At 33.6% G+C, this 25,540-nt stretch overlaps 1 protein-coding gene across 1 annotated transcript in view; it reads right to left on the reverse strand.

Moving 5' to 3' along the window:
* Positions 1 to 25,540, reverse strand: part of Dach2 (dachshund family transcription factor 2) — a 635,206-nt gene that overhangs the window by 270,726 nt on the left and 338,940 nt on the right. The gene's annotated exons all lie outside the window — the stretch shown is intronic.

Raw genomic sequence — 25,540 nt, forward strand, 5'->3', positions numbered from 1 at the left:
ATAAGTTACACGCTTAGGGTACCAAGATATATTTCAGCTATAAAGAATTTGGCACTGCCATTCTAAAAGTAAAGAAAACTGAATGTCACACGGTTGAAAGTCAAAATCAGACTACTCACTAGTAGATAAGTAATTTCTGATGAAAAAATTTCTTTGTCATCACTCAAAATGATAGGGAAGTTTTAGGCCTTGCCTGGGATGGACAAGAGGCTTAGATAAAAATATAAACAACGAATTTGGATCAAATTTCTCAGGGATTATGAAGGAGGAAGTTTTCCTCTATGAATAAAAACTCAATTTTTGCCTCTAAAATATCATAATGAATTATAATATCAACTATTCAACTTTAAAATTATAATATAAATAATTTTGGGTACAAATACACATACATAGTTTTAATGAACATTTTTCATATGAGCTGATGGTGTTTCCTTTAAGAGTCAAAAACAATCTAACAAAACTCTAACACCAGGCATGAAAAGCATTCTTTTAAGTTGTTGATCAGGGATGTCCAAAAGACTCTCAAAACTTGTGGATTCCTGGGAATTCACAAAGATGACCCCAGCTAAGACATAAACAATAGAGAAGAGAGTGTCCAAACTGGCCTTGCCCTGTAGTCAAATTGATGAATATCTTAAATGTTACCATAGAACCTTCATCCAGCTACTATGGAAACAGAGGCAGAGACCTGCAGTGGAACACTGGGCTGAGCTTCCAAAGTCCAGTCAAAGAGTGTGAAGAGTGAGACTATGAGCAAAGACTCAAGACCATGATGGGGACACCCACTGAAATAGCTACAATAATGGAAGCTCACCAATTCCCAAGCTGGACAAGGAAGAAACTATCATGGGACCAACCTGGACCCTCTGGATGTGGGTGGCAGTTGTATGGCTGGGGCAGACTGCAGGGCCACTGGCAGTGGCACCAAGATTTATCCCTACTGCTTGTACTGGCTTTTGGGGAACCTATTCTCTTTGGATGGAACCTTACTCAGTCTAGATATAGTGGGAAGGACCTTGGACCTTTCACAAAGCAATGTGCCTTACCCTCTCTGTGAAGAGTATGCTAGGGGGAAGGTAGAGGGACTGGGAGGAATGGAGGGAGTGGGAACTGGGATTGGTATGTAAAATGAAAAAAAGATAGGTTGTTTTCTTAAAAAAATAAAATAAAACCACTAAAGGGGGGAACAACTCCCAAAACTAAGTGTTGTTAGTCCCTCATCAAGGAAACTTCTCTTTGCAGCAGATGGAAACCACCACAAAAAAATAACAGTCAATTAAAATGTAGAATTGTGGATTCCAGTTCAAAGGACATATCTATTCTAGCACCTAAGGCTCATGGAATATTGCAGAGGAGGGGACAGAATGGTCGAAAAATGCATCAGATTATCAAGTTTGCTGTGAGATTATGTCTTAGCAATGTCAGCAGCTACACTCATAACGTCTCAACAAGATGACTTCGTGAACATGGGCTGAACATGATCAATACCAATAGTCATGCTAAAATGGATTGGGAAAAGAGAAAAAGACCTTAACTCCACACAGACAACAGACAACTAAAGAATACTAAGAGCCAGAAATATAGTTTTCCCAAGGTTGTACAATACCAAATTGTCAGGCCTGACAACATATATAAAAGTAACATTATAGAGACTAAGAATATATATATATGTGTGTGTGTGTTGTGTGTGTGTATGTGTGCAAATATGTATGTATAAAGAAGGCATGCAACAACAATTAATAGAAAAGAGGTCATGAAATTGAAAAATAGCAAGCAGAGATATATGAGAGAATTTGGAGTGAGGAAGAAAGAAGGGATGTAGTTACAATATCAAAAAAAGAAAAAAAATGTCAAAATGTCAAAGCACTGCTGTAATAAGGTTGCCTATTTGTTTCCAGCTGCTCTTCCTTGAAAGAATCATGCAGAAACTATATTCTATGCAGGTAATAGCTTAAACGAATTTCAGGCTAACTCTTAATTTAGCCCATTTCCATTAACCTGTGTATCACCATGAGACTGTGACTTACTGGCAAAGTTTCAGCATGTCTGTCTCTGGCAGTGGCTTATATGATTCCAGTTTCTTCTGGCTTTGTATCTCTTGTCCATGGCTTCTCCCTGACTCTGCCTCCTTTCTCCCAGCATTCAATTTAGTTTCCCCACCTAGCTCTACTCTACCCAATCAGAACAAGACAGTTTCTTTATTAACCAATGGCATTCACAGCATGGATTCTTTTTGCATTAATTACTATTGATTTCACATATTTATTTACTTATATATACATTTATAAATATAACCCACAATCGACCAAGATATAGAAATAAGACAAAGAAAAGAAAAGACTTCATAATACTAAACCTTAAAGAGAATATATATTATACAAATATTCTTTATATATATTATATAACACATATGCATGTGTGTGTGTATGTATCCCCACTCTCCTCCCAAGGCTCAAGGGATCATTGTACAAGAGGCGGTGGAAAGAGTGTAAGAGATATAGGTTGTGGATGACTATAATGAAACTCTTTTCATGATTCAGCAGGGCGGCTGCACATATAAACCCTCAGCAATTGGTACTGCATGCAAAAGACTCATAAAAGATCAAACAAGACCAAATTCCAACATTGACAGTGCAAGTGCACACAAAGTAACACTCATAAACTAGAAGTTACTGGTGATTTATAGCAGCTGGAATTCAGTCCTTCTGGGAAAGGGAAAGTCAATTTTGTCATTTATTTTAATGTATGGCCTCTGGTCAGTGGAGTATTCTCCAGTGGAAGACCACATACTCTAGAAAAAATAAGGAGTACATACATGACCTTATGAGTGGAAAAAAGGAGGACACAGGGTTAGGAAATATGAGTTGTATCTGGGAACAGCAAGGAAGAAGATAACTATGATGAAATACATTGTACAAAATTCTCAAAGATTTACCATACAATAAAAATCAAAAACAAGAAGAAAAATAGGCATCTTAATGTACATTTAAATAAAACATCCAGGTGCTATATATTTCTTTGGGAAATCTGAGCAATATAGCAAAAATGGCATGTCAATACAGATCTTTATTTGTAATGTTTTAAATCACTAGGTTGAAAACAGCCCATATTCTTCTTTGTTACTATAAATTTAGGTCTAATTCCTTTTTAACATACATTTCACTGTCATTAATCTATAGTAATTTAGGATTTTCATGTGATTGAATTCTATTAAGAAATAAGACTTTCTGAGTGCTTAAACAAATGGATGGAGAACACAATTAAGTGTCCAATTGCTCATTATTTTACTTTGCCCAATATGTTTGCTATTATTACTGAATGTTTCCTAATTTTAACTAAGTCTCTTTCATATACAATGCCAAGACTTTAGATGGATTTTAAATAACATTGCATCAACCATAACTTGAGTTTTGACCTTGTAGTTTGTTAATTTGGCTTATGTTATTCCAGCTTCTGCTTGCTTTGTATCTCTTGTCCATGTACCTCTATAATTACCTTCTTTTTTTATTCCATGATATTTGTTACCCAAACTAGCAGTGGTATATAAAAATATCGTACTCTTTCATGGTGTCAAGTGTTTAGAATATCTCCAAATAATGTATGATCCCCTAAACTTTTTGTGACTACCTAATACTCAGATTTCTCTACTAATAGTCTCTTCATGGACACAGAGTTTACCATTCAAGTTCAAAGTAATCAAAGTAAAATAAAGACTGTTGTGACTTACTTTACAGTGCAATCATAGTAAGGTACAGAATACTTTCCTTAATTTCTAAAGTGCAACTTTAATTATATATTTGATTACCATAAATCTTTATCACTATGTATAAACTCCTATGAGATATTTAGAAAACAACACATTTTGAATTTTTTTAAAAATTAATTTTTTTCTTTTAATATTTGTACGTTATCAAAACAGTAAAAAATTGCAGTATGTTACATAATAGTAAATGAAATGACTGTCTCCATAGTATACAAAATGCAATGGAACGCAACACAAATAGCATTCATCAAAATTCTAATGATAAGTATTCTGTGCCAGTGCCCGATGCATCTGTGGACAATGACATACATCTGTATCATCTACATATTTATCATGATGATTTGATGAAAAACACTCTTCTAAACCAATTATTATCTGCAGGAATTTTAAAAAACTACCTTATTATTTTTAAACTATTAATGTCCTTCTAGCATTTCATAACAGATCAGCACTTAACTTAGTTCATTTTGTTAGTCCTTGATGCTAGGAAACTGGGTGTACAAATATGAAAGGTGTTTATTAGAAAAAAATATAAAAGAAAATGTAATGAAATACTACACAATAAACATTTTGATAATTGAAATACACTGTAACAGGGAAGATAAATTACTACATGTGTCTTGTTTGAACTTTATGAAACAAAATATTTAAAAATTTATTTTATCAAAAATAAATTTTTTATTAATTTTACAAGGAAAAATAGAGAAATTACAAGGCCTTATTTTTCATTAAAAAGAATGCTAGTTATCATTGCAAATAAAGAACCTATTCACTACCATCTAATTGGAATCAACCCTATAGACATTTCAAAGTAAACAGTCTAAAACCCACAGTTGGACACATTTATAATCTAATTATATTGTGTTCTTACCCCTTATAATGTTAGTAAAATCTACTAACCTATATATTAATAAAACCATGTGGTCTCAATTTAATTCCTTCTCAATGAGTCATTTTTAAACGTAAGGATGTAGACTTTGTAGCTAAAAGCAATGCATTTGACTATGTACTCATTTTCTTCTATAACCCCATCAATTACTGAAAACTTTTCTGGTCTTATCTTTTTTCCTAGCTCCCAAAAGACATCACATTAGCCTTTGCTCTTCTCATCTTACTGGATATTAATCAGATGATATACGCATATTGAAACTTATTGGACATCAAAGTAAAAACCAAATCTGAGATCCCAAGGAAATAAGCAACAAATTTGGTCAAATCTGCTGTCTACTTAGATCAGCCAAGTATGTTGCTTAGAAAATAAAGGAATGCATTAAATACTAAATACTTGGCTGGAAAGTTGCTACACATGCTGTTCTTCCAGAGTATCCAGTTTAACACCCAGCACCTACATGGACTCTCACAGCGGTGTGTAACTTCAGATTCAAGGGTGTGATGGCCTCTTCTAGCTTCTATCAGTACCAGGGCACATGATGCATAAGCATATAGGCGGATAAAGTATCTATACACATTAAGTTAAAAATAACTTTAAAATGAATACTGTTAAGTACATATTATCATAATATCCTCACAGGGACTGTGCAAACGTGCAAACATCAGTTCTACCATTAAAGGTATCAACACATATGTTTGAAAAGAAGAGTAATACTTATCCATGAGATAAATATATTCTTTAAATTCTAATTTTTGTTTGGCCCTGGGAGTCCATCAGTAGCCAAAGAAAAAATATTTGGAGCCTACAACCACTGCAAATCTTTATTCAGAAGAATGACTTGTGACAGTATCATTTATTAACAATGAAGAACATAGAACACGATGTACTGAGCAGTTGTTGCATTTGGCTAGTCCACTCCTTAAACTCTTTGCTTGAACAGAAACTATTTCTTTAAAAGACAATATTAATTATTTTGTATAACCATACTAAGATGCTTTAATGATACGATCTCTGTCACATAATTAAATGTCTCTACCTAGTCTTTGCAATAATATTCAAAGATCATTATCAAAAAAGCAACAAAATTAAAATCCTTGTTTCCTAAAATTAAAAACAAGGTTCATGCTCTTTCTCTTACCACTGCAATATATTTGAAGTTATACTAAAATATTTGGATTGAAAGTTCTTTTTATTAGATCTTATTTTCCTTCTTTTAAAAATCAATTTCTTTGTTCTTTCCACACATCTCCTGTCAATAAAATGAGAAATGATATAGATTTAGGAGGATAGTGGTCTCAGTGTAGCATCTCTCATATTATTATTCCAGTATCATCTGTTACAAAGTAAGACCAATTCCCACATCTAATTACAAACAGGATTTCAGAGTCATTAAACAAAATACATTTCCATTAGTGCTGCTGTAAGAAGAGGGAGGGGGAATGAAGATTAGTTCATGCTGCACCTATATCTTTTAAGCTTTGACGATTTATACCTCTGTACTCAAAGACTATAATTTTCAAAAGATCAGCAAAGTGATAGACATGTAAAAGTGTCCATTCTACATCTCTCAGATTCTGTTACTTGTGCTCTGTCATTCTTTCTGTTATGGTGCATTTAGTTCTTATATAAAAATAACTGGAAACTTCAAAGTTCCTTTCTATTACTTGGTTCTACTATACAAAATTATGCTCCTTATATTTCAAATTAAATTGGCACAAGAAAACTTACATACAAAATATAAATAACTTGTAAAGTGGTAGTTCTGACTCAGTGAGACAATGCTATATTTTTGTCATTCAAATGCACTGGTAGCTTTAGAATGCAAGGAAGGTTGCAAACTAGGTAAACCATGTAAACTGGCTCATGTGGGATTTCTAAATGACTGGAAAAGAAACATATATAGCCTTCAATGAACATGTGCATTCCTTTTTAACATTAATGCTTTTGGTCAACAGCATACTCTGAAGTGTTGCTGAATGACTGAACTACAGAGACTCTTTTATGCTATCGTTTCTTTATTACTTATTATTCATATTTTGCTCATGTAAAGTAAGATTCATGTAATCCAAAGAAAGTTTTAAAATTTCTACTCACAGCACTTTAATCCATCTCAAAGAAAGAAGCACTTGAAAACTGAAGAAAGGTAAATTGTGAATATAAATAAATATAATTCATCCTATAAGCAAAAGAGTGAGGTGGCTACTAATTTAAGTTTTAACTATTTCATAAATTTTGTCATATTCAATATATTATGATAATGTAAGAAAGAAGACCCATTTCTTTAATGTTTACTCTTCAGAAGCAAAACATATCAATAAAGTGCTTCCTATTATAGATGTATTCTAATTACAATAAACTTTGAGAAGGAAATGAATAATTGACAATAAAATCATATAAGGATTGTTACTTCTTATTTGTTTATAGGTAATCTCCAAAGCAAATGCTGAACTTTATCTTTATATTTACAAATACCCCCTTATGAATTAGAGTAATAGGGATGACCACTGTCCCTACACACAAAAGAACACTTCCTGTAACATTAATTGTTCTTAAACAAGTTCTACTAAAGTGATATTTTACACATGGAAATATTTGTTAGGATATAGTACTACAACTGGAAAAAGTCTCATAGCTATGTTTTCTTGAGATGTCTCTTGAACCCAGATCTTCTAACACCCATATACTGATTACTGCTTCAACAACTTCCTGATTGAATTTGAAAGGTTTCCCCTTGATATTTCTCATCAATTCATCCTAGAAACTCTTGCTACTTCTTTGAGGGAAGTACTTCTACCTAGTCAGTAATCTATACTCAGTTATCTGTAATCAACATAAATATTTCATAAAGTAAAATGCATAATACCAACTAAAAGAAGAACTAATCAGGAAGACTTTATTAAAGGAAAAAAGAAATATTTGCAAGATATTTATGAGGGTAAAAATGCATTTGAACTCAAAGATATATGTGAGCTCTCTTTCCCTTTCTCTCTCTCACTCTGTACATGTGTTCCCTCTTTCCCTCCCTCCATCCTCTTGTTCCCTCCAGAAATATTATACATATTACTTAAGTATATGAAATTGAATATTTATTAATTTATCGATTTTTAATTGAATTGATAAATCTAATAAGAGTCGTATCCCATGAAGAAATGAAAGGAGGTTGATAGAAAGGAAAAGAAGAATACATATTTGAAAATCCTCATATAATTATAAAAATACACCTTTAATAATTAATTATTAAACATGTATAAACAGATTTCAACTCCCAGATGAGTATAATCTGTGATATACCATACACAAGAACTTAACAAAGGAAAGTTCAAAGCTTTACATGTCAAATAGCATTTGTTCTATAATTTTCTCTTTTTCATTATTTACGGTGGGTATCACAGAAGCATATTTTAAGTTTTCCTTCAAAGTTAGTCTTAATTGGATCCAGTTATTCAGCAATTAAACTTCTGCAACCCATTTCTGTAATAGAGATGACACCTGAAATCTAAATTTTTCATACTTATTCTAATTTCTATTGATTTGTCGACTGCCTTGCTATATGACTTTTTGTTCATTGTTCATAATATGAATTAAAATTCAGCAAAAGACTTTTTGCTAAGTTCTCTGGAAAGTCATAAATGTAGTAATACTCAGAACATTTGGAGAAACATTTGGAGACATCAGTAGAGCATGGAGCACACTAGATTCAGACTCAATAGTCTAAAAAAAAATACCTTTGCCACATTTCGGCCTAAAATTTAATGTCAAAATATGTTAAGAATGATATTGAATGTTTGTATCCCTTTGTTTCTTGTGGGATACTTGTGTCATGGTGGCATCATAAAGGTATGAGGCAGTCATTTGATGTGATGGTAGAGATGTTTCCCTCATGGATTGAATAGAATGTTTTAAAATATTTACATTTTAGTCTCTTGATTTTATGTCATATTAGTATCAAAAACTTTCTATGTTCAGAAATAATAGTATGCCTAACATAATAGTACAAAGAGGTTCATTATGTTTGTTAAGGGCAGGATGGTTAAGAAAAGTATTTGATGGTAGTTTAAATGTTTAAAGATAATACATTTTCTAATGGCTCCAAAACACTTCTGAGAAACATGTATAGCACTATAAAGAATGAAAATCAATTCTTTCTCATTTTATTATCTTTACCCTAACACTAAAATAACAGCTTGGACTTTTTCTTTTTAGAATAAAAGATCTCCTGCGTTTGCCTTTCCGTAAACTTGAAATTTAAAAGAGAAAAACTGACAAATGCTGACTACATAATATCTAACAATTCATGGTGGGCATAGAGTGTGAGGAGTCACAATAGGGATTAGTGCCTACACATGTCTTTTCAACTAGAGCATCATTCTCCTGCTTCTGCTAATTTTAGAAAAGAATGAATAATCTTAAGAAAAAAGCAAAAATTTTGTATGGTTCTCTTTTTCAGTGCTCTGTTCTCTTGTCTTAGGTTTTTTTTTTTTTCCTGAGGAACTCTCTTCTCAGCAGCATTACTCCTCATACATTCTTTCACACTAAGATGTAAACATATGGTAAATTTGAAATTTATAATGCCCTGAGAATTGTCTAAATTATCTTTATATTTTCACTAATCTCATTAAAAGAAAGTTGGGAACAACATAAAAAGAGAAAATTCCTAATGTCCATGAAATTATCTTATTGATAAGACAGCTCTGAAGAAATGCCTTATATAGTACTGGATTCCTATATCCAATTCTCGTAAGAAACATGATATTTAAGAATCTGTATCTAATCAAATTCCCTTAGAATCTTAAGAGCCAAAACTCCAAGACACTAATGGAATACATGTTCCCCACAGCAAGTGCTATATTATATCTTTATAATTAATTTTCATACCAAGAGACAGTGGACTTAATAGTGTTTCTTACAAGGATTATTCGATGGTTTACTAAGAAAGTGATTTTTTTTTACTAGTATACTATGCCTATTTTTCTTCTTCAATGTACATCTTAGTGCATAATTACTCAACTAATATAGTTTGGGCAGAATTCACTAAGAATGCAAATGAAATAATACTCAGATTGAGTTATGGCAAATAGATGTGTAATAACTATCTATTTATTATTATATAACATATCATTCACATAAAATATATAGCTAAAATTCATAAATATTATAAATATATGTAAATATCTAGTGAAACTCAATTTAAATTGAATCTTATTTAGTAAGAATTAAGAGTCAAACTTCATTCTTCTTGGAAGGGCAAGAGATAATTATCCTAACAAGATACAGTAACTCCTTTGAAGACTTTTCCTGAATTAACACTTCTGTAAAAACATCTTCCCCTAATTCACTTCTCCACGTGTCTGACTTTTCATACTATTTCTTCAGGAAAGAAAAATTAACATAAGTTCTACCTCTCAACCCTTGTGGTCAAATACACTTAACTTTATTTGAGCTAGTATTGCCTTTCTACCCTTCTGTTCTTCCCTGTAAACAATCTTACTCCTTCCACCCTTTTTTTTATCAGTTAGGGGTTAGAAAGCCAGACAAATATTAAAAGGGTCTTATCTATATTCTACTGATTTGGATGCCAATATTTCTAGGATTTAACACTTTTGCAGGTTAATTGATAAGTTTATGGATATACTGTAAGCCGTATAAAAGTCAGAGGTCTCATGTCTTCTCCCTACATCAATTCAGTTATCAAATTTCAGTTCTTAAGTGTTCTTAAAGTCACAACATTTATGATTCTTATTACTAGGGACATTGGATTTCTTGCATGGCAAGATTAGTTTATACCTATACAAGCCAACTATAATGTTAAAGTATCATATAATTTGCAAAGCCAAATTCGTAGAATTTAGAATATCTAGGAGATGCATGATGAATCTAAACCTTGAAATCAGTCTATGAATACATAATCTACAAAAATCAATTAACAAACATTAGAATGGCATATCACTTTATATAAGTTACTTGCTATTTTTTTCTGTGTAAGACAGAAAGTTATTGTGTGGCCCAGGGATTCTGGGTATCTATCTAAAAGAAATAAATACATGTGTTCTACAAAAAACCATATATATACACATAGATGTTAGTAGCAGCATTACTGACAATAGTCATGTTAAATATGGTACTTTTATATGGCAGACTATTGATTAACTGAGGAACAGGTGAAAATTAAGATTTGATACATATTATAATAATAATGAGTTATTAAAAACGTTATTCCAGTGAAAGAAAACATGCATTAGAGATCTCATGTTAAATGATTTCAGATACACAAAATATATACAATAAACAAATTCTCCAGTAAATGCAATGCTTAGGGAGAATATATATGTAATTAAATCATAACCAAAGTCTAATTCTGTAAACATATTAAAGACACTGACACTAATTATCAAGGAATTGTAATTTATTCTATATGAATCATATCTTAGTAAAATGCATAAAGTTCTCTAGATGTCTGATACCTTTCACATATATTTTCAGGTGCTCAGATTTATTAACTGCCAGTCCAAGTCATTTCATATATAACACATTCCTAAATAGTGCTGATGATACCAAACTATGGATGATACTAACAGAGTAAGAATTTATAAAATACAACTATTTGTAAATCCCTTATATGTATGTCTGCCATAATGAAGCCACTCAATATGGAAGAATGATGCTCACATATCTACCTAAAAGTCTTTTCCAAAGTAAATAGCAATAATCATGAAATATTAATATATCACAGCTATTATTTTAATTTGTTGACATGTGCATACTCTTAGGGAACAAATACACAAAAAACAATTACACCTGCAGATCCTAGGTTGTTAAACTGTGGATCATAACTCAATATGATGTCAAGTAAGTGAACGCAGTGTTCACAAAATATTTGCTAACATTTAAGAGGTTTCTGCACGTACAACTTCCAAGAAATTTATTAAAATAAAATGTGTAGTTCAGGTAAGTTGTTTGTGGTAGCACTAACTTATGCTTTATCGCCTACCTTCACTGCAGCCTTTTTGTCATGCAGAATATATGAATGTTCCACTGTGTATGCTAGCATGCCAACAAATGTCAAAGAACAATGCCTAAAATAGCTAAGGTGACTCCAGTAAATCATACACAGCTTAATTACAGTGTTTAACTGAAAATACAGACAAATACAAACCCAACAATTTGGTTACTTAAAAGAATGATTTAATGTACAATAATAACAAATAGTATGACTTTTACAAGACTAGTTCACAAAAGAAAACAAAAGAGAAGTGAACATGAAAACATATTTGTAGGGAAGAGGGGTGGCTAACAGGGATTTAAGGTGATAGAAGTTCATGGGTATGAGACTAATCAGAGCACATAATATACATCTAAGAAACCGACCACCACACATGGGCAGAATAAATCATTCTTAGTGGATTATTAAAATGAAAACAAAGTAGGAAGGAAAATGGAATATATATTGTCAGGAGTGGCAGGTGTGAGATAGAGGGAGTAGGTATTGATATGATCAAGATATACTGTGTGTACATAAATAGATTTGTACACATGCATGTATGCATATATGTGTATATATGTGTATGCATGTGTATATAGTATACATGTATTCAAACACATGTGTACATATGTATATAGACATATGTGTGTATGTATACGCATATGCACACATACTGTATGTAGGTACACTGTGTATACATATAATGTTTAAAATAGATACATAAATAAATAAGAAGTAAATAAATAAATAAAATATACTTAATAAAATCTCATTAATTGCATTTTTATTTGATCTACATCAAAACTTCCAACAAATTTAGAAATGGCTCTATACATATTATTATTATTATTTTGTGCTACAATATTTTATGAAAAGTAAAATTCTTAGCATTGCAAAATATATATGCAAAACTGTAGCTAACTCTAAAAACACTAAAAATGCCCTATCTTCTATACTAACAAATGTTCGCCCCAAATAAATTTATTCATGAGGAAACAAATGAGCACATCGATCTCAGTAATATATAAATTTGATTTTTCAATTAAGTTGTAAAATTAAATATGTAATAGCAAATCTTCTTTAAATAAATATTTAAAAAATATTAATGGTAAACATTTGATTTGCATACCTTTTTATATACCTTTATACTTAGGGTCACAAAAAATTTCTCAGTCAAAAGAAGTTGTCATGAATACTGAATTTTCATCATTTATACCTCTCCCTTTCCCCACTTTATCTCCTCCCATGCCCACTCCTCCACCTCAAATGTGTGAATTTCTCAAAAAAATTAAAATATTACAAAAATTATGATCTTCTGTATATAAAAACAAAAGGACGTTCCAATGAGAAAAGCTGCTCTGCAATAAAATAGGCTTTGAAATTTCTAATAAAAAAAATCACTTTCAACATTTTGTCAAGTCACAATTCATGCATGTTGTGAAATGATAAAACAGCCTGGTACTGATGTGGCAAGCCCTTCTGTATATTTTCTGCTTTTATTAGTTAATGAATAAAGAAGTTGCTTTCGCCTATGATAGGGCAGAGTAGAGCTGGGCAGGAAAACTAAACTGAATGCTGGGCAAAAGAAGGCTTAGTAGTGAGAAGCCATGTATCTACCACAGGAGACAGACACTTCCGCCTGGGGCTCTGAAACTTTGCCCGTAGGCCACAAACTTGTGGTGATGCACAAATTAATGTAGATGGGTTAGTTTAGGATATAAGAGCTAGCTAGAAATATGCTCAAGCTATTGGCCAAACAGTATTGCACATAATGCATATAATATAGTGTCTGTGTGATTATTTCAGGTATGAGCGATCATAAATGAATGAGCAGTCTCTGACAACAAAAGCAGAAGGGGATTCTGAGAATATCTTTAAAGGACATGATATGATTGAATTAAAATGTCCCTAGGAAAGACAGTTCCATGTAAAAGGGATATGCATTCTTTAAAAAAAGAATTATTACTTACATTTTTTTTCTCATCTGGCATTTTTCATCTTTTGAAAATTTAGTTTGAAATGATAGCACAGGCATCCTGGACGACACTATAAACTCAATTTCCAAATGCCTTGAGGAAAATAGTATACTAGGTAAAATTCAGCCTGACTTACTAAAGATCAAGTCCTGTCTGACCAATCTAATCTCCCTTCTGTGACAGAATGACAGCTTGAGAAATAGAAGAGCAACATTAGATGCAATTTATGTTGACTTTATCAAGGTTTTTAGAACAGTCTAAACAATTGACTCATCAATAAACTGAAAATCAAGGCAAGTCACATACCTATAGAGAGTTCACAAAAAGGAAAAAATGGTGCATTCAAAGATGATCACAATAGATCAATGTCTATTTTGAGCTGTGATGATTAAAAAAAGACTTTCTGAGATATCCAGACCAGGATAAATTTTTCTGTCAGTATCCTGAACATTTACAGAGGCAAATTTTAATAAAACAACCTAAATATAAAACTTGTGAGAATGAGTTCAAAATTGGGTGGCAGCGCTATCCATAATATCTTGTAAGAAAATAATAGTATGGATTACCAGAACATCAGATTCAAAGTAGTGTTCAATTATTAAGGAAAACCAAGAGAACTAAGAAAGGGTCATTGATGTTAAAAAACAAAAGTGAAAAATAAAATTTAATTCTTAAAATGATATCTATAAAATGTTACAGTTTAACTAAAGCAAAGAGAGGGTAACAGATGCTCAAAATAATAAAATAAAACTTTATTGGAACAACATACATAGATGTTAAAAATTCAGGGACACTTAAGACATAAATTGTAAGAATGCAGAGAGTAGATACAACAATGATTCTTCCCTTAAAAGTGGAGTTTTGTATTTCTTAATAATATCCAGTAGGTGACAAAAGAAAAGTAAACAATGGGCAAGAAATGGTGGAAAGTCTCCAGACTGGAAAAATGTAAAGAAAGATGACATTAATGTCAATTAATCAGACTGATAAAAAGATGATGCTTAGAATTTGCAAATCAATACTACTTTGAGATTCCATTCTACATCTGTCAGAATGACTAGGATTAATAACACAAGTGACAGCTCATTTTGGAGAAGATGTGGGGCAAGGAGAGCACTCCCCCATTGTTGGTGGGAGTGTCAACTTGTACAGACCCTATGGAAATTAATATGGTGGCTGTTCAGAAAATTGGGAATTGATCTATCTAAAAACACAGCTATTCCAGTCTTGGACATATACCCTAATGACCCTCCATCCTACCACAAGGATATTTTCTCAACTATGCACATAGCAGCTTTATTCAAAACAGCTAAAAACTGGAAACAACATAGGTGCCCCCAACCAAAGGCTAGATAAAGAAAATGTGGTACTTTTACATAACAAAATATTACTCAGCTGTTAATAATATTAACATCATTTTCAGCCACATTCAGAGAGTCTGGTTTAATCTTACGCTCATTTAGTCCCGGTCCAGCTAGATTTGGGGAGATCCAATTACAACAGGCACACTGTCTCAGTGGGTGGACCAACCTGAAAATGGGGGCTGACTGAGAAGCCATTGATAAAGGCACTGGGACTTGTTTCTACTGCATGTACTGGCTTTTGGGGACCCTAGTCTATTTGAATGCAAAGCAACCTAGGCCTGGATGTAGGGGAGAGGACCTTGGACTTCCCACAGGGCAGGATTCCCTGCCCTCTCTTAAGTAGGGAGGGGGAGTGAGGAGGGGGAGTGGGGGAGCAGGAGGGGCATGGGAGGAGGGGAGGATGTGTAAATTTTTGAATGGAAAAATAAATAAATAGATAAATAAATAAATAAATATTAACATGATGAAATTTGCAAGTGAATGGATAGAACTTGAAAAAAAACACCATTCCTGAGGTAACCCAGACTCGGAAAGACAAATATTACATGTACTCACTTATAAGTGCATATTAGCTGTTAAGTAAAAGATAATCATACTACAATTCACAGACCCAGAGAGGTAACAAGGAGGGTTCTAGATGGGGACTCAGAATAGATTATGCAGGTCGACTGGGGAAGCTGGAGATGGGACTAAGAATGATCTGGTGAGGGTTGGGGAGAGAGAGAAAGGGAGAGAGAGAGAGAGAGAGAGAGAGAGAGAGAGAGAGAGAGAGAGAGAGAGAGTGTTCTGGGAAAGACAACTAGAATTAGGTGACATTGGGGGTGGGGACAAAAATTAGTGTAATAAAAATTTCCTAGAATCTGAGAGAGGGAGTGACCCTAGTGAGAATTCCTAGTAATGCAGGATACACAGCCTGAACTGGCCACCTTCTGTAATCAGGAAAGGCATTCTGTTTTAGATTAGTATGACAACCCAGCCACAAAAACTTTGACTTACAACCTGTCCTGCCTGCAAGATGTCTTGGTAGAATGATGGCTCAGTGCTTGTGGAGTGCAGCAATGACTGTTCTAAATTGAGGCCCATACCACAAAAGCAAGCCCACATCAGACACTGCCTGGATGGCTAGGATATGGAAGCTGGACGGCCCAGAGACCTAGTGTAGAACCAAACATGACTGACAAAAAAACGTCATGAAATGATTCTGCTATCCTCATAGATACATGCCAAGCCCAATTGTTCTCAGGGGTGCTTCCTTTAGCAAATGTTGTGGGCAGATTCAGTGACCTACAGTCAAGCATTAGGTGGAGCTCCAGGTACCCAACAGAAGAGCTATAGAAAGGAGTGTAGGTCCTCTGCATATATGTCATAGCTGTTAGAGTCCAGGGCTTTTTGTTTGCTTGCTTGCTTTTGATTTTGAATTTTGGAATAATAACAGTAGACGTAATGTTATCTCTGACTCTTTTGCCTTCTCTTGGGTTCCTTTTGCTCCTACTGTGTATCTTCATTCAGCCTTGATATGCAGGTTTGTACCTAGTATCATTGTATCTTTTGTCCTGTTCAGTAGATAGCAGAAGAAGGTCTGGACTTTTCTAAAGCTAAACACAGGGGCAATGGATCTCAAAGAGAGAGGAGTTGCTTTTAAGATAATATCAACTTACAAGAAATGTTTATAGAGGAAGAAAAGATAATAATTCCATTAAAAAACCTTCCATAAATAGTCATTTGGAATCATGGTCAACTAAAAACAACTAGGATTCACGTGACTCTCTAGAAACTTGTATTCCATATCTAACAAAATGTTTGAAAAACATAAAGAACACAATCATGCAATGTTCTAATTAAGCCTGCAAGCTAATCATTTCTACGTGATTCAACTTTTCTCCTAAAAACCTATACTTTATAAGATGTAAAATCTTTAACATCTGCTCCATGAAAGTTAAACCTGTACAAGAATCAGAACAAGCAGGGATTTAGAGGATGAAGTTTTCTGTTCTCTTCATCTTATATCCTCCAGAGGAAATCATGGTGTACAGACTTTCCCTCCAAAAGCAAGAGGGTTAAAAATAACTAGTAAATAGAAATAGATCAAAGATTTTTTCTAGTCATTTAAAAACTCACTGCTGTATAACCACACTTCTTATTTGATAGCTACAATTATAATCACTCAGGCATCTCTTTCCCACAAACACTCCACAGCCACAACCTTTAATGATTAATTGCAAAGCTCCAGGCGCAATAATACACAGACTAATTTCCTAAAACAATAAAAGATAGAATTTCTCATTTGAAACCAAGGAAACACAAACAGATTGTTATTTATGCTGAAATCTTAATGCAGAGTCATGGTGCTGCTATTACAGAATCTATTAAATGCCATGAATCAGAGACCCTACCTGTCTGTCTTCACAAGATAACACAATACATATTAAGAACCTTCAAGCATTATGGTTGCTGTTCCTTTTAAAGACTAATTTTATCAATTTTAACTCCCCTTCTTGCCTCTAGCTTTACAGAATTATTCAAAAGTCTTAACTAAAATAAAATAAGAAGGTATGTTACAGCTTCTAGAACGTGAATATTCTTTTTCCCACAGTCATTAAAGTCTTTCAGCTAACTGTAGACTGTCTATGTTTATATGTTTCTGTTCTTTATATTTTTGAATGAGTCAAAAGATTTAGAAATTTCTTAAAGTCATGGATTATGAACTCTGATATTGCCAAGGTGATTTGTATGAAAAGAAAAATTCAGAATGTATGATCAAATTCAGAATGGCTAACCTCATACTATCTAGAAAAATACTAATTTTCCATATACCATTTTGTGTTTAAATGTAGAAAAGATGATATTTCAAACCATATTTTGAAAAAATTATTATAATTAAATATAGTCCAGAAGTTACACAATTAAATGACAAAGGAAAATGAAATGTGGAGGTTACAAACTTAAAAGTATAAACAGTGGATGTTGTTCAGTCTGGATCATATGCAAATAGATTGATACTTATCAAGCTGCACAAAAATGAACACCAAATGGTGGATCAAAGGCCTCAAAATAAAATTATGTACACTGAGCCTGAGAAAAGAGAAAGTGCAGAATAGCCTAGAACACATTGGTGTGGGAGACAACTTCCTGAACAGAAAAAACACCAACAGCACAAGCACTAAGATCAACAATTAATAAACTGAGCAGTTTCTATAAATCAAAGGACACCATCATTTGGACAAAGTAACAGGCTACATAATGGAAAAGATTTTTTTACCAACTATATATCTGATAGAGGACTAATTTCTAAAATATAAAAAGAAATCAAATAATTGAATATCAAGAAAACAAAGAATCCAATCCCCTTTTTAGGGGATGCAGGTCTAAACAGAGAAATCTCAAAAGAGGAAAAACACAAACATTTCAGAAGCACTCAGAAAAGTTTTCAACATCTTTGGTCATCAGGGAAGTGCAAGTAAAAACTTTGAGATTTCATTTTTCTCCTGCCAGAATGGATAAGATCAATTAAAGAAGTAACAGCTCATGCTGACTAAGACATGGGGTAAGGAGAAGACTCATTTATTGCTAGTAGGAATGCAAAGCTGTACACCACTATGGAAATTAGTGTTGTGGTTTCTCAGGAAAAGGGGACTAGATCATCAAGATCCAGCTATAACATTCTTGGGCAAATACACAGTGGATATTTCAAACTACCATAGAGACACTTGCTCAATAATATTCAATGTTCCTCTATTCATAATAGTTGAAACCTGGAATCTACCTAGATGTATGTCAACAGGTGAATACATAATGAAAATATGATAATTTATGCAATAGTATATTACTCAGCTGTTTAAAAAGTGATATTCATAGGTAAATGTATGGAGGTAAAGAAAAACATCGCCCTGCATTAGGTAACCCAAACCCAAAAGGACAAGTATGGTTTATACTTTCTTATTTGTGGATGTTGAAAATTAATTATTAAATATAAGCAAGTTACAACCTGTATAAAAACAGTTTAGGTAAGGGACTAGTGGGGAAAGTGGGTTCACCTTAAGAAAGGGAAATAGAATGAATAATTACAAATGGACAGGGTGGGGAGGGGACTTGGAACAGGAAGATAAATAAGGAAGTGTGGAAAAAGGAGATTGAGGGACAGAATACAAGAAAGGACAGCAAAAACTAAGGGTTATTTGGAGAGTCATATAGAAACTTAATATACTATAAGCTTTATAAAATATATATTTATATGAAGGTGATCTAAATAAAATCATTGAAAAATAGGAGGGACGTAGCACCCCCTGGATACCTCTTATCACCACATAGAACTTCAGTACCAGGAATAAGGTACATCTAATCCAGTTGTTGACCGAAGTGGCCTCATGGGAACACACAAATAATGCATGCTGTTTCCTAGGGTATTGGATGTTCTCAACAAACTGATAGCAAGGTTCTATTTCTGAAGACACCACCTATAGGACTCATAGAACACATAGATATCAATCCAGGTTCTATCAAGGTCCTTAACCCATACAGAGTAGTGTTCATGGCACTGGAATGTACAATGTATGCTACTAAAAAATCCAAAAAAAAAAAAAACAAAAAAACTTGAACATCCACCAAGCTACAAACTGTTAAATCTACATCATCATGCAAGATATGCAAGTACAATAGTGGTACGGTGCTTGTGGGAATAAACAACCAATATATGCTTAGACTTAAGGATCATTTCATGATATAGAACTCATCTCTGAAACTTCTTGGTTGGCAAACAACTTGAGATTAGATAGAACAACTGAAGGGAAAACCAAGTGCTACAGTTCTGCTAAGAGAACATAGCAATAAATGACTTGTAACAACATTCTAATATTCATAGAACAGTATCTTGCTCAGCTACCATCATAGAAGCTTCTTCCTACAGTCAACTGGAATAAGTACAGAAACCCATAGCCAATATGGAGAGAATGAAAGACCCTGAATGAGTTAATCTCTAAAGGAAATGACTCCATAAAATATGCCCCATCACAGATCCGTGTAGAAAAGGAGAAATGGCGATTCCCATTCATAAACTGAAAGCTATCCCTAGCTGATAACCATTCACAAATGAAATAGTTATCTCCAAAGGAGTCTCATCAAGTATACAAACCATCCATAAGGACAGGCCCCAAGTACAGCACTAGATAACCAACACAAAACAGACTCAATGACATGGTGAGAGGTTGTTTGTTTCATAACATTTTGTCATGGCTTTCTTAATCATTACAGGTTATTTGAGTATATATTATGGCTTTAAGTATTGTGTTTCTATGGTCTTCCTATTTGTACAAACATGTGAGTTTCTGCTTCTATATGTGTTTCTGGTGCCTTTTCTTTAGAATTTTTTTCTGTTTGGTTTTATTTTATTTTAGTATTATTATTCAAATGCCTGTTTTCTAAAAAGAGACAGAAAGTATGTGGTGGTGTGGGAGGTCCTTCTGTCTGTGTGTTGCTTTTCTTGGTTAATGAATAAAGAAACTGCTTTGGTCTGTTGATAGGGCAGAATTTAGGTAGGCAGGGAAGACAGAACTGAATGCTGGGAGAAGGAAGGTAGAGAGAGAGACGCTATGTATCTGTCACCAGAAGTAGACGTGCTGGAATTTTGCTGGTAGGCCATGACCTCATGGTGATACACATATTAATAGAAATGGGTTAAATGAAGATATAAGAATTAGCCAATAAAAATCTAGAGCTAATGGGCAAAGGCAGCGTTTTAAATAGTATAATTTCTGTGTGATTATTTTGGGTGTAAGCTAGCTGGGTGGCCAGGAAGAACAAGCAGCCTCTCTCCCTACAATGTGGATTTGGATGGGATGGGAGGTGGGAGGATCTTGGAGAAGTTGGTGAATATTGTATAAAGAGGGATTATTTTCTTCCTTAAACTTTTTATTTATTTTAAATCTCAACCACACGTCCCTCCCACTTCTTATCCCTCTCTCTCACCTACCAGTTGAGGCAGGACCAAGATCCTCTCCTCTGCATCAAGGTTTAGCAAGGCATCCTACCCTAAGGAATGGGCTTCAAAAAGCCCGCTAAAGCACTAGAAATAGATCATGGCTCCACTACCCCTCAAATAGTATTTGAGGGACCCCTCAAATAGACCAAAGCTTCACAACTGTTGCCCACATTCAGAGGGCCTAGTTCTGTCCCGTATAGGCCCCACAGTTGTCAGTCCAGAGTCATTGAGATCCCACAAGCTTTAGAAAGACATCTCTATGTGTTTCTCCATCATGATCTTGATCTCCCTTGCTCATATAATCCATCCTTCTGGTGCGGGAGAATTGTCTGTATTCTGTCAATCATGTTTTAAATAAATGCTGATTGGCCAGGCGGGAAGTATAGGCGGGAAAACCAGGCAGGAAGTAGAGGTGATGCAATGAGAACAGGAGAATTCTGGGGAGCAGGAAGCTCCCTCCACCATTCCTGCCCAGATCACCAAAGCAGCTGGATGTGAGCTGCCCCATTGAAAAAGGTACTGAGCTACATGGCTAAAAATAGATCAGAATAATGGGTTAATCAAGATGTGAGAGTTAGTCAGTAAGAGGCTAGAGATAATGGGCCAATCAGCTTTATAACTTATAGAGATTTGTGTGATTGATCTTTCTCTGGGACTAAATAGCTGGGGGGCCGGCCAGGACAGAAAACCCCAACAAACAAGCAGCCCCCCCTGCCATGTTACATCCTTCTTCTATTCAACTGGACTCACAGAGCTCAGCCCAGTGCTTGGATATGGCTCTCTGTATCTGCTTCCATCAGTTACTAGATGAAGGCTCTATGACAACAATTAGGATTACAGGGGAATAATAAGCCAAGTAGAGTTAAACTGTGCTGGGGGAATATAGAGGAGGATAAAAGATGGAATATGGGAGAATAAATAACATTAAATACCTTTCAAAACAGACATATGGAAATCTATGACATTAAAGGCTTCCAAATATATAGATAGAGAAAAATATACACATACATAGTAAATGGAATTAACACAGGGCAGCAATGACTATTAGACAATCGTAAAACATGATGAAAATAGGCTGGATCAAACCTAGATGCTACATTTTCTTTTATAATGCTAGAAGATATCATATAGCTACTGAAGGAGAAAATAATCATCAATTATTCCTAGTTGTGAAACCTGTGAGTTATAATAATTACTGGCTTGGCAAGACACACCTACTGGTACAATAGTAGCATTAACATCATAAGAGTTACCAATCGAAAGTCAGTGGAGATTTAATTATCACTGAAAAAGATGAAACCTATAACTGGCACCATTATTAGTCTAAGAACTAATAGGCAAGTAATAGGCTGAAGGAAATGACTTACTACTATTATTTTGATAAATGAAAAAATATTTTGAATGGACTCCAATGATTTATTATAATACTTATAGACCAAAGCATTTTTAACCACAATCAAGAAGCTTCAATTGGCACTAGATACTGAGTGTGGTTGTTGGATAAGGTATGGCCTCCATAGACTCATATATTAGAATACTTGATCCACACTTGGTGGAATTATTTGAGAAGGATTAGGAGGTATGGTATTGTTGGAGGAGGTGTGTCGCTGGGGGCTTGTTTTGAAATAAAATAATTCACCCAATTCTCAGTTTGCTTTCTTGACCTGCTATTTATGAAATAAGATGTGAGTCCTCAAATGTTCCTGCTGTCATGTCTTTGATCAGCTATCATAAACTCTAACCCTCTGAAAGTATATACACGATTAAATGGTTCATTTATTAGTTGTGTTGGCCATGGTGTCTTTGTACAGTAATAGAAAAACAACTAAGACAATGATAAACACAGAGACACATAGTTGCTCAAGTTGAGAGATTAAGATACTAGAGAAACCTCAAGCCCAAAGTAACATGTATACCTTACCACTCCTCACAAGGCTAGAGATTAGTACATAGTACGGGGAGGGGGTAGAATGAGAGCCAGAGACAGTGGATGACTACAAGGAAACATTTAGACATAGCAGGGCATCTGCACAAATGAACTCACAGTGACTGCAATAGCCTGCAGAAAACCTTTACAAACTGAATACATGAAATCACAGCACAGAGGGGGAAATTTAGCATGCAGTCCTACCCCCAACAATGAAGCTATTGGCAATTGATAGCTGATGGGAAAGGGAGAATCAGTCTCTAGTAGTTGGACCACAATGCAATGAAAGAAGATGCATCCAAGAATATGTGGGCATCACAAATTGGTCTCACTGAGTCAAGAAAAAGACACAAACCTGGGTGGGTAGGAAAAGAGGACTAACACAGGAAAGAGTTGGGTCAGAGAAGTGAATATGACCAAAACCCGTTATTTGGCATCCTTAAAAAAACAAAAATTAAAATAATTTTGTAGTTAAAAATATGGTATTCTGCCCATCCTTTAAGTACAACTCTTACCCAACATATGAACATGAAGGCTCTGGGAACCAGTCTTTTGTAAACAACTACTCCTGGAGATAGTGCAGTCACCCTAACAAATTTGAAAACCAGTTTAAATGTTACCTCTTCATTGGAATCTTTGTGTGGTTGTATTAATCAAGATACATTTCTTCTTGTTTCTATATTTTTCATAGTACTTTATTTTACTGTTTCCTTACTGCCATATACTTCAAATTAGAGTCACTTGTATACTGATTTACCTTTTTATACCTCCTATTCTAAACTATAATGAAATTCAGGGATTATTATTTTCTCTTTTTAGAGAAAAAAATTGACCTTTCATTGCTAAAATATCATACATTGTTAAGTCAATATGAAAACTATAATCTCAAAGAATTAATTAAACAAAAAGTATACCTAGTGACACTTGTTGTTTATGAAAAGCCTGTTATTTGCTAGGTGCTTCGTGTTATTATAATTCTATGCATCAAAACATGAAATTACTATTAGCTTAATTTTTTTATTACTAATTCTGACTTTATGCTATCATGTAAAAGAAAATTTAGTGTAGATTCCTCACTGACAATTTATAGCCCACATAATGAATATTATTACTGAACTAAGTATATTTTGTTTGTCTGATAGTATCCAGTACCTTCCATGTAAATAAAAGCTTAATTATTGTCTAAAACCAAACTTTCCTTTGGGTTATATATTCCATTTACCAGTTCTATTTAAACCATGAACATTCAGGAAGACTATGACCATAACTAGTAATTAGATCATAAATTTTGCTGAGTCTGATCTCCCTTGTCAAGATCATGTACTTATTTTTCTTCCTGGAAGGCACTAAAATAAACTAAAGTAGAAAAATGAGAACTCTAGCCCAGTCCTTGATCTCATTTCAAATCCTGAGATAGGAAAACTAAAGACATAAAAGATATATTTGTCACTCAGAGTAGAACAATATGTCACATAAAATTCTTAAAATAAATTTATATTTGTAATGTAAACTTTTAAAAGTATAATTTATTATTTTTTAGTTTATCAAGTATTTTGGTTATGCAGGTTATAAAAACTCTAAAACTTATTACTTGATATTTATTGTTTTAAATTATTCATTCATAACAACATTAAATTTCAAAAGTATTTTTTCTAAAGCTGATTACATTTAAGATAATTTATGTTTGAATTTCAGCACGAGCTTATAGGCCCTGAAACACAAAAGCTCATAGCTCTTTTCTTGTATCCTAATTTTAATATATTTTAGTCTAATGACAAGATCAAGACAAAGTCTTTTTATAACACAGTGTTGATGACAAGATAGAATCCTAAAAAGATCAAGTCTTTGGACTGAGTCAAATATAAGAGCAAACTTTAAGGCAGATATTCAATAGTTTTATGATTTGGGAAAACAAACTTTTCTGTACTCCTGCTTCTTTATTTTTAAATATTTGAACAACCTTCCCACTGTATTTTGAAAAGAATTATAAGACCCAGCATTCTAGATAATCAGAAACAATAAAATATGAATTTTCAAATTATTTCCTGTTAAACTGCAACAATGTTATATAGAAGGAAAATACCACTTGCTGAAAGAAGTTCTAAGTCTATAATTCACCAAGAAATTGAAAGTTTTTGTGAGAAAAATCAGATTCATTTTACATACTATTTTAATTAAATCATTTCCCACCTTAAGACAATTTTCCATTTCCCTTGAAAATAAATTCATAACATTCTGCTTACATATAGTAGCCTAGAAGTAAAAAGATAAACCTACTCATCTACCTGCTTCATTATTTTTAGTTTAATTGTAGAGTTAGTTTTGGAGCCATGGTTCCTGGAACCAAAATTTGTTGCCTCAATTGTTATTTTTCTCTAAAACTAAATCTTAGTCATTAATTTGCTCATCTATTTATCAACATATGCTGATAGTTGCCATCACATAATTTGAAACTGTCAGAGTACTATCTTATGGTAATGGCTAAGACACAGTTATCATAGGATAAAGGATAAAAATAAAAACATGAGATGAGAAAACATGTGACTATACAAGTATCTTTTTTTCTCTTTCTCTCTCTCTCTTCTGTCTTTCCTTCTTTTCCAGCTCTCTCTTGTGCTGCTTTTCAACTTGGCATGGTCAACAATTCTTTGAGTCCAAAAGACAG

The sequence above is a fragment of the Myodes glareolus genome, chromosome X (assembly GCF_982192425.1).
Source record: "Myodes glareolus chromosome X, mMyoGla1.1, whole genome shotgun sequence".
Classification (NCBI taxonomy): Eukaryota; Metazoa; Chordata; class Mammalia; order Rodentia; family Cricetidae; genus Myodes; species Myodes glareolus.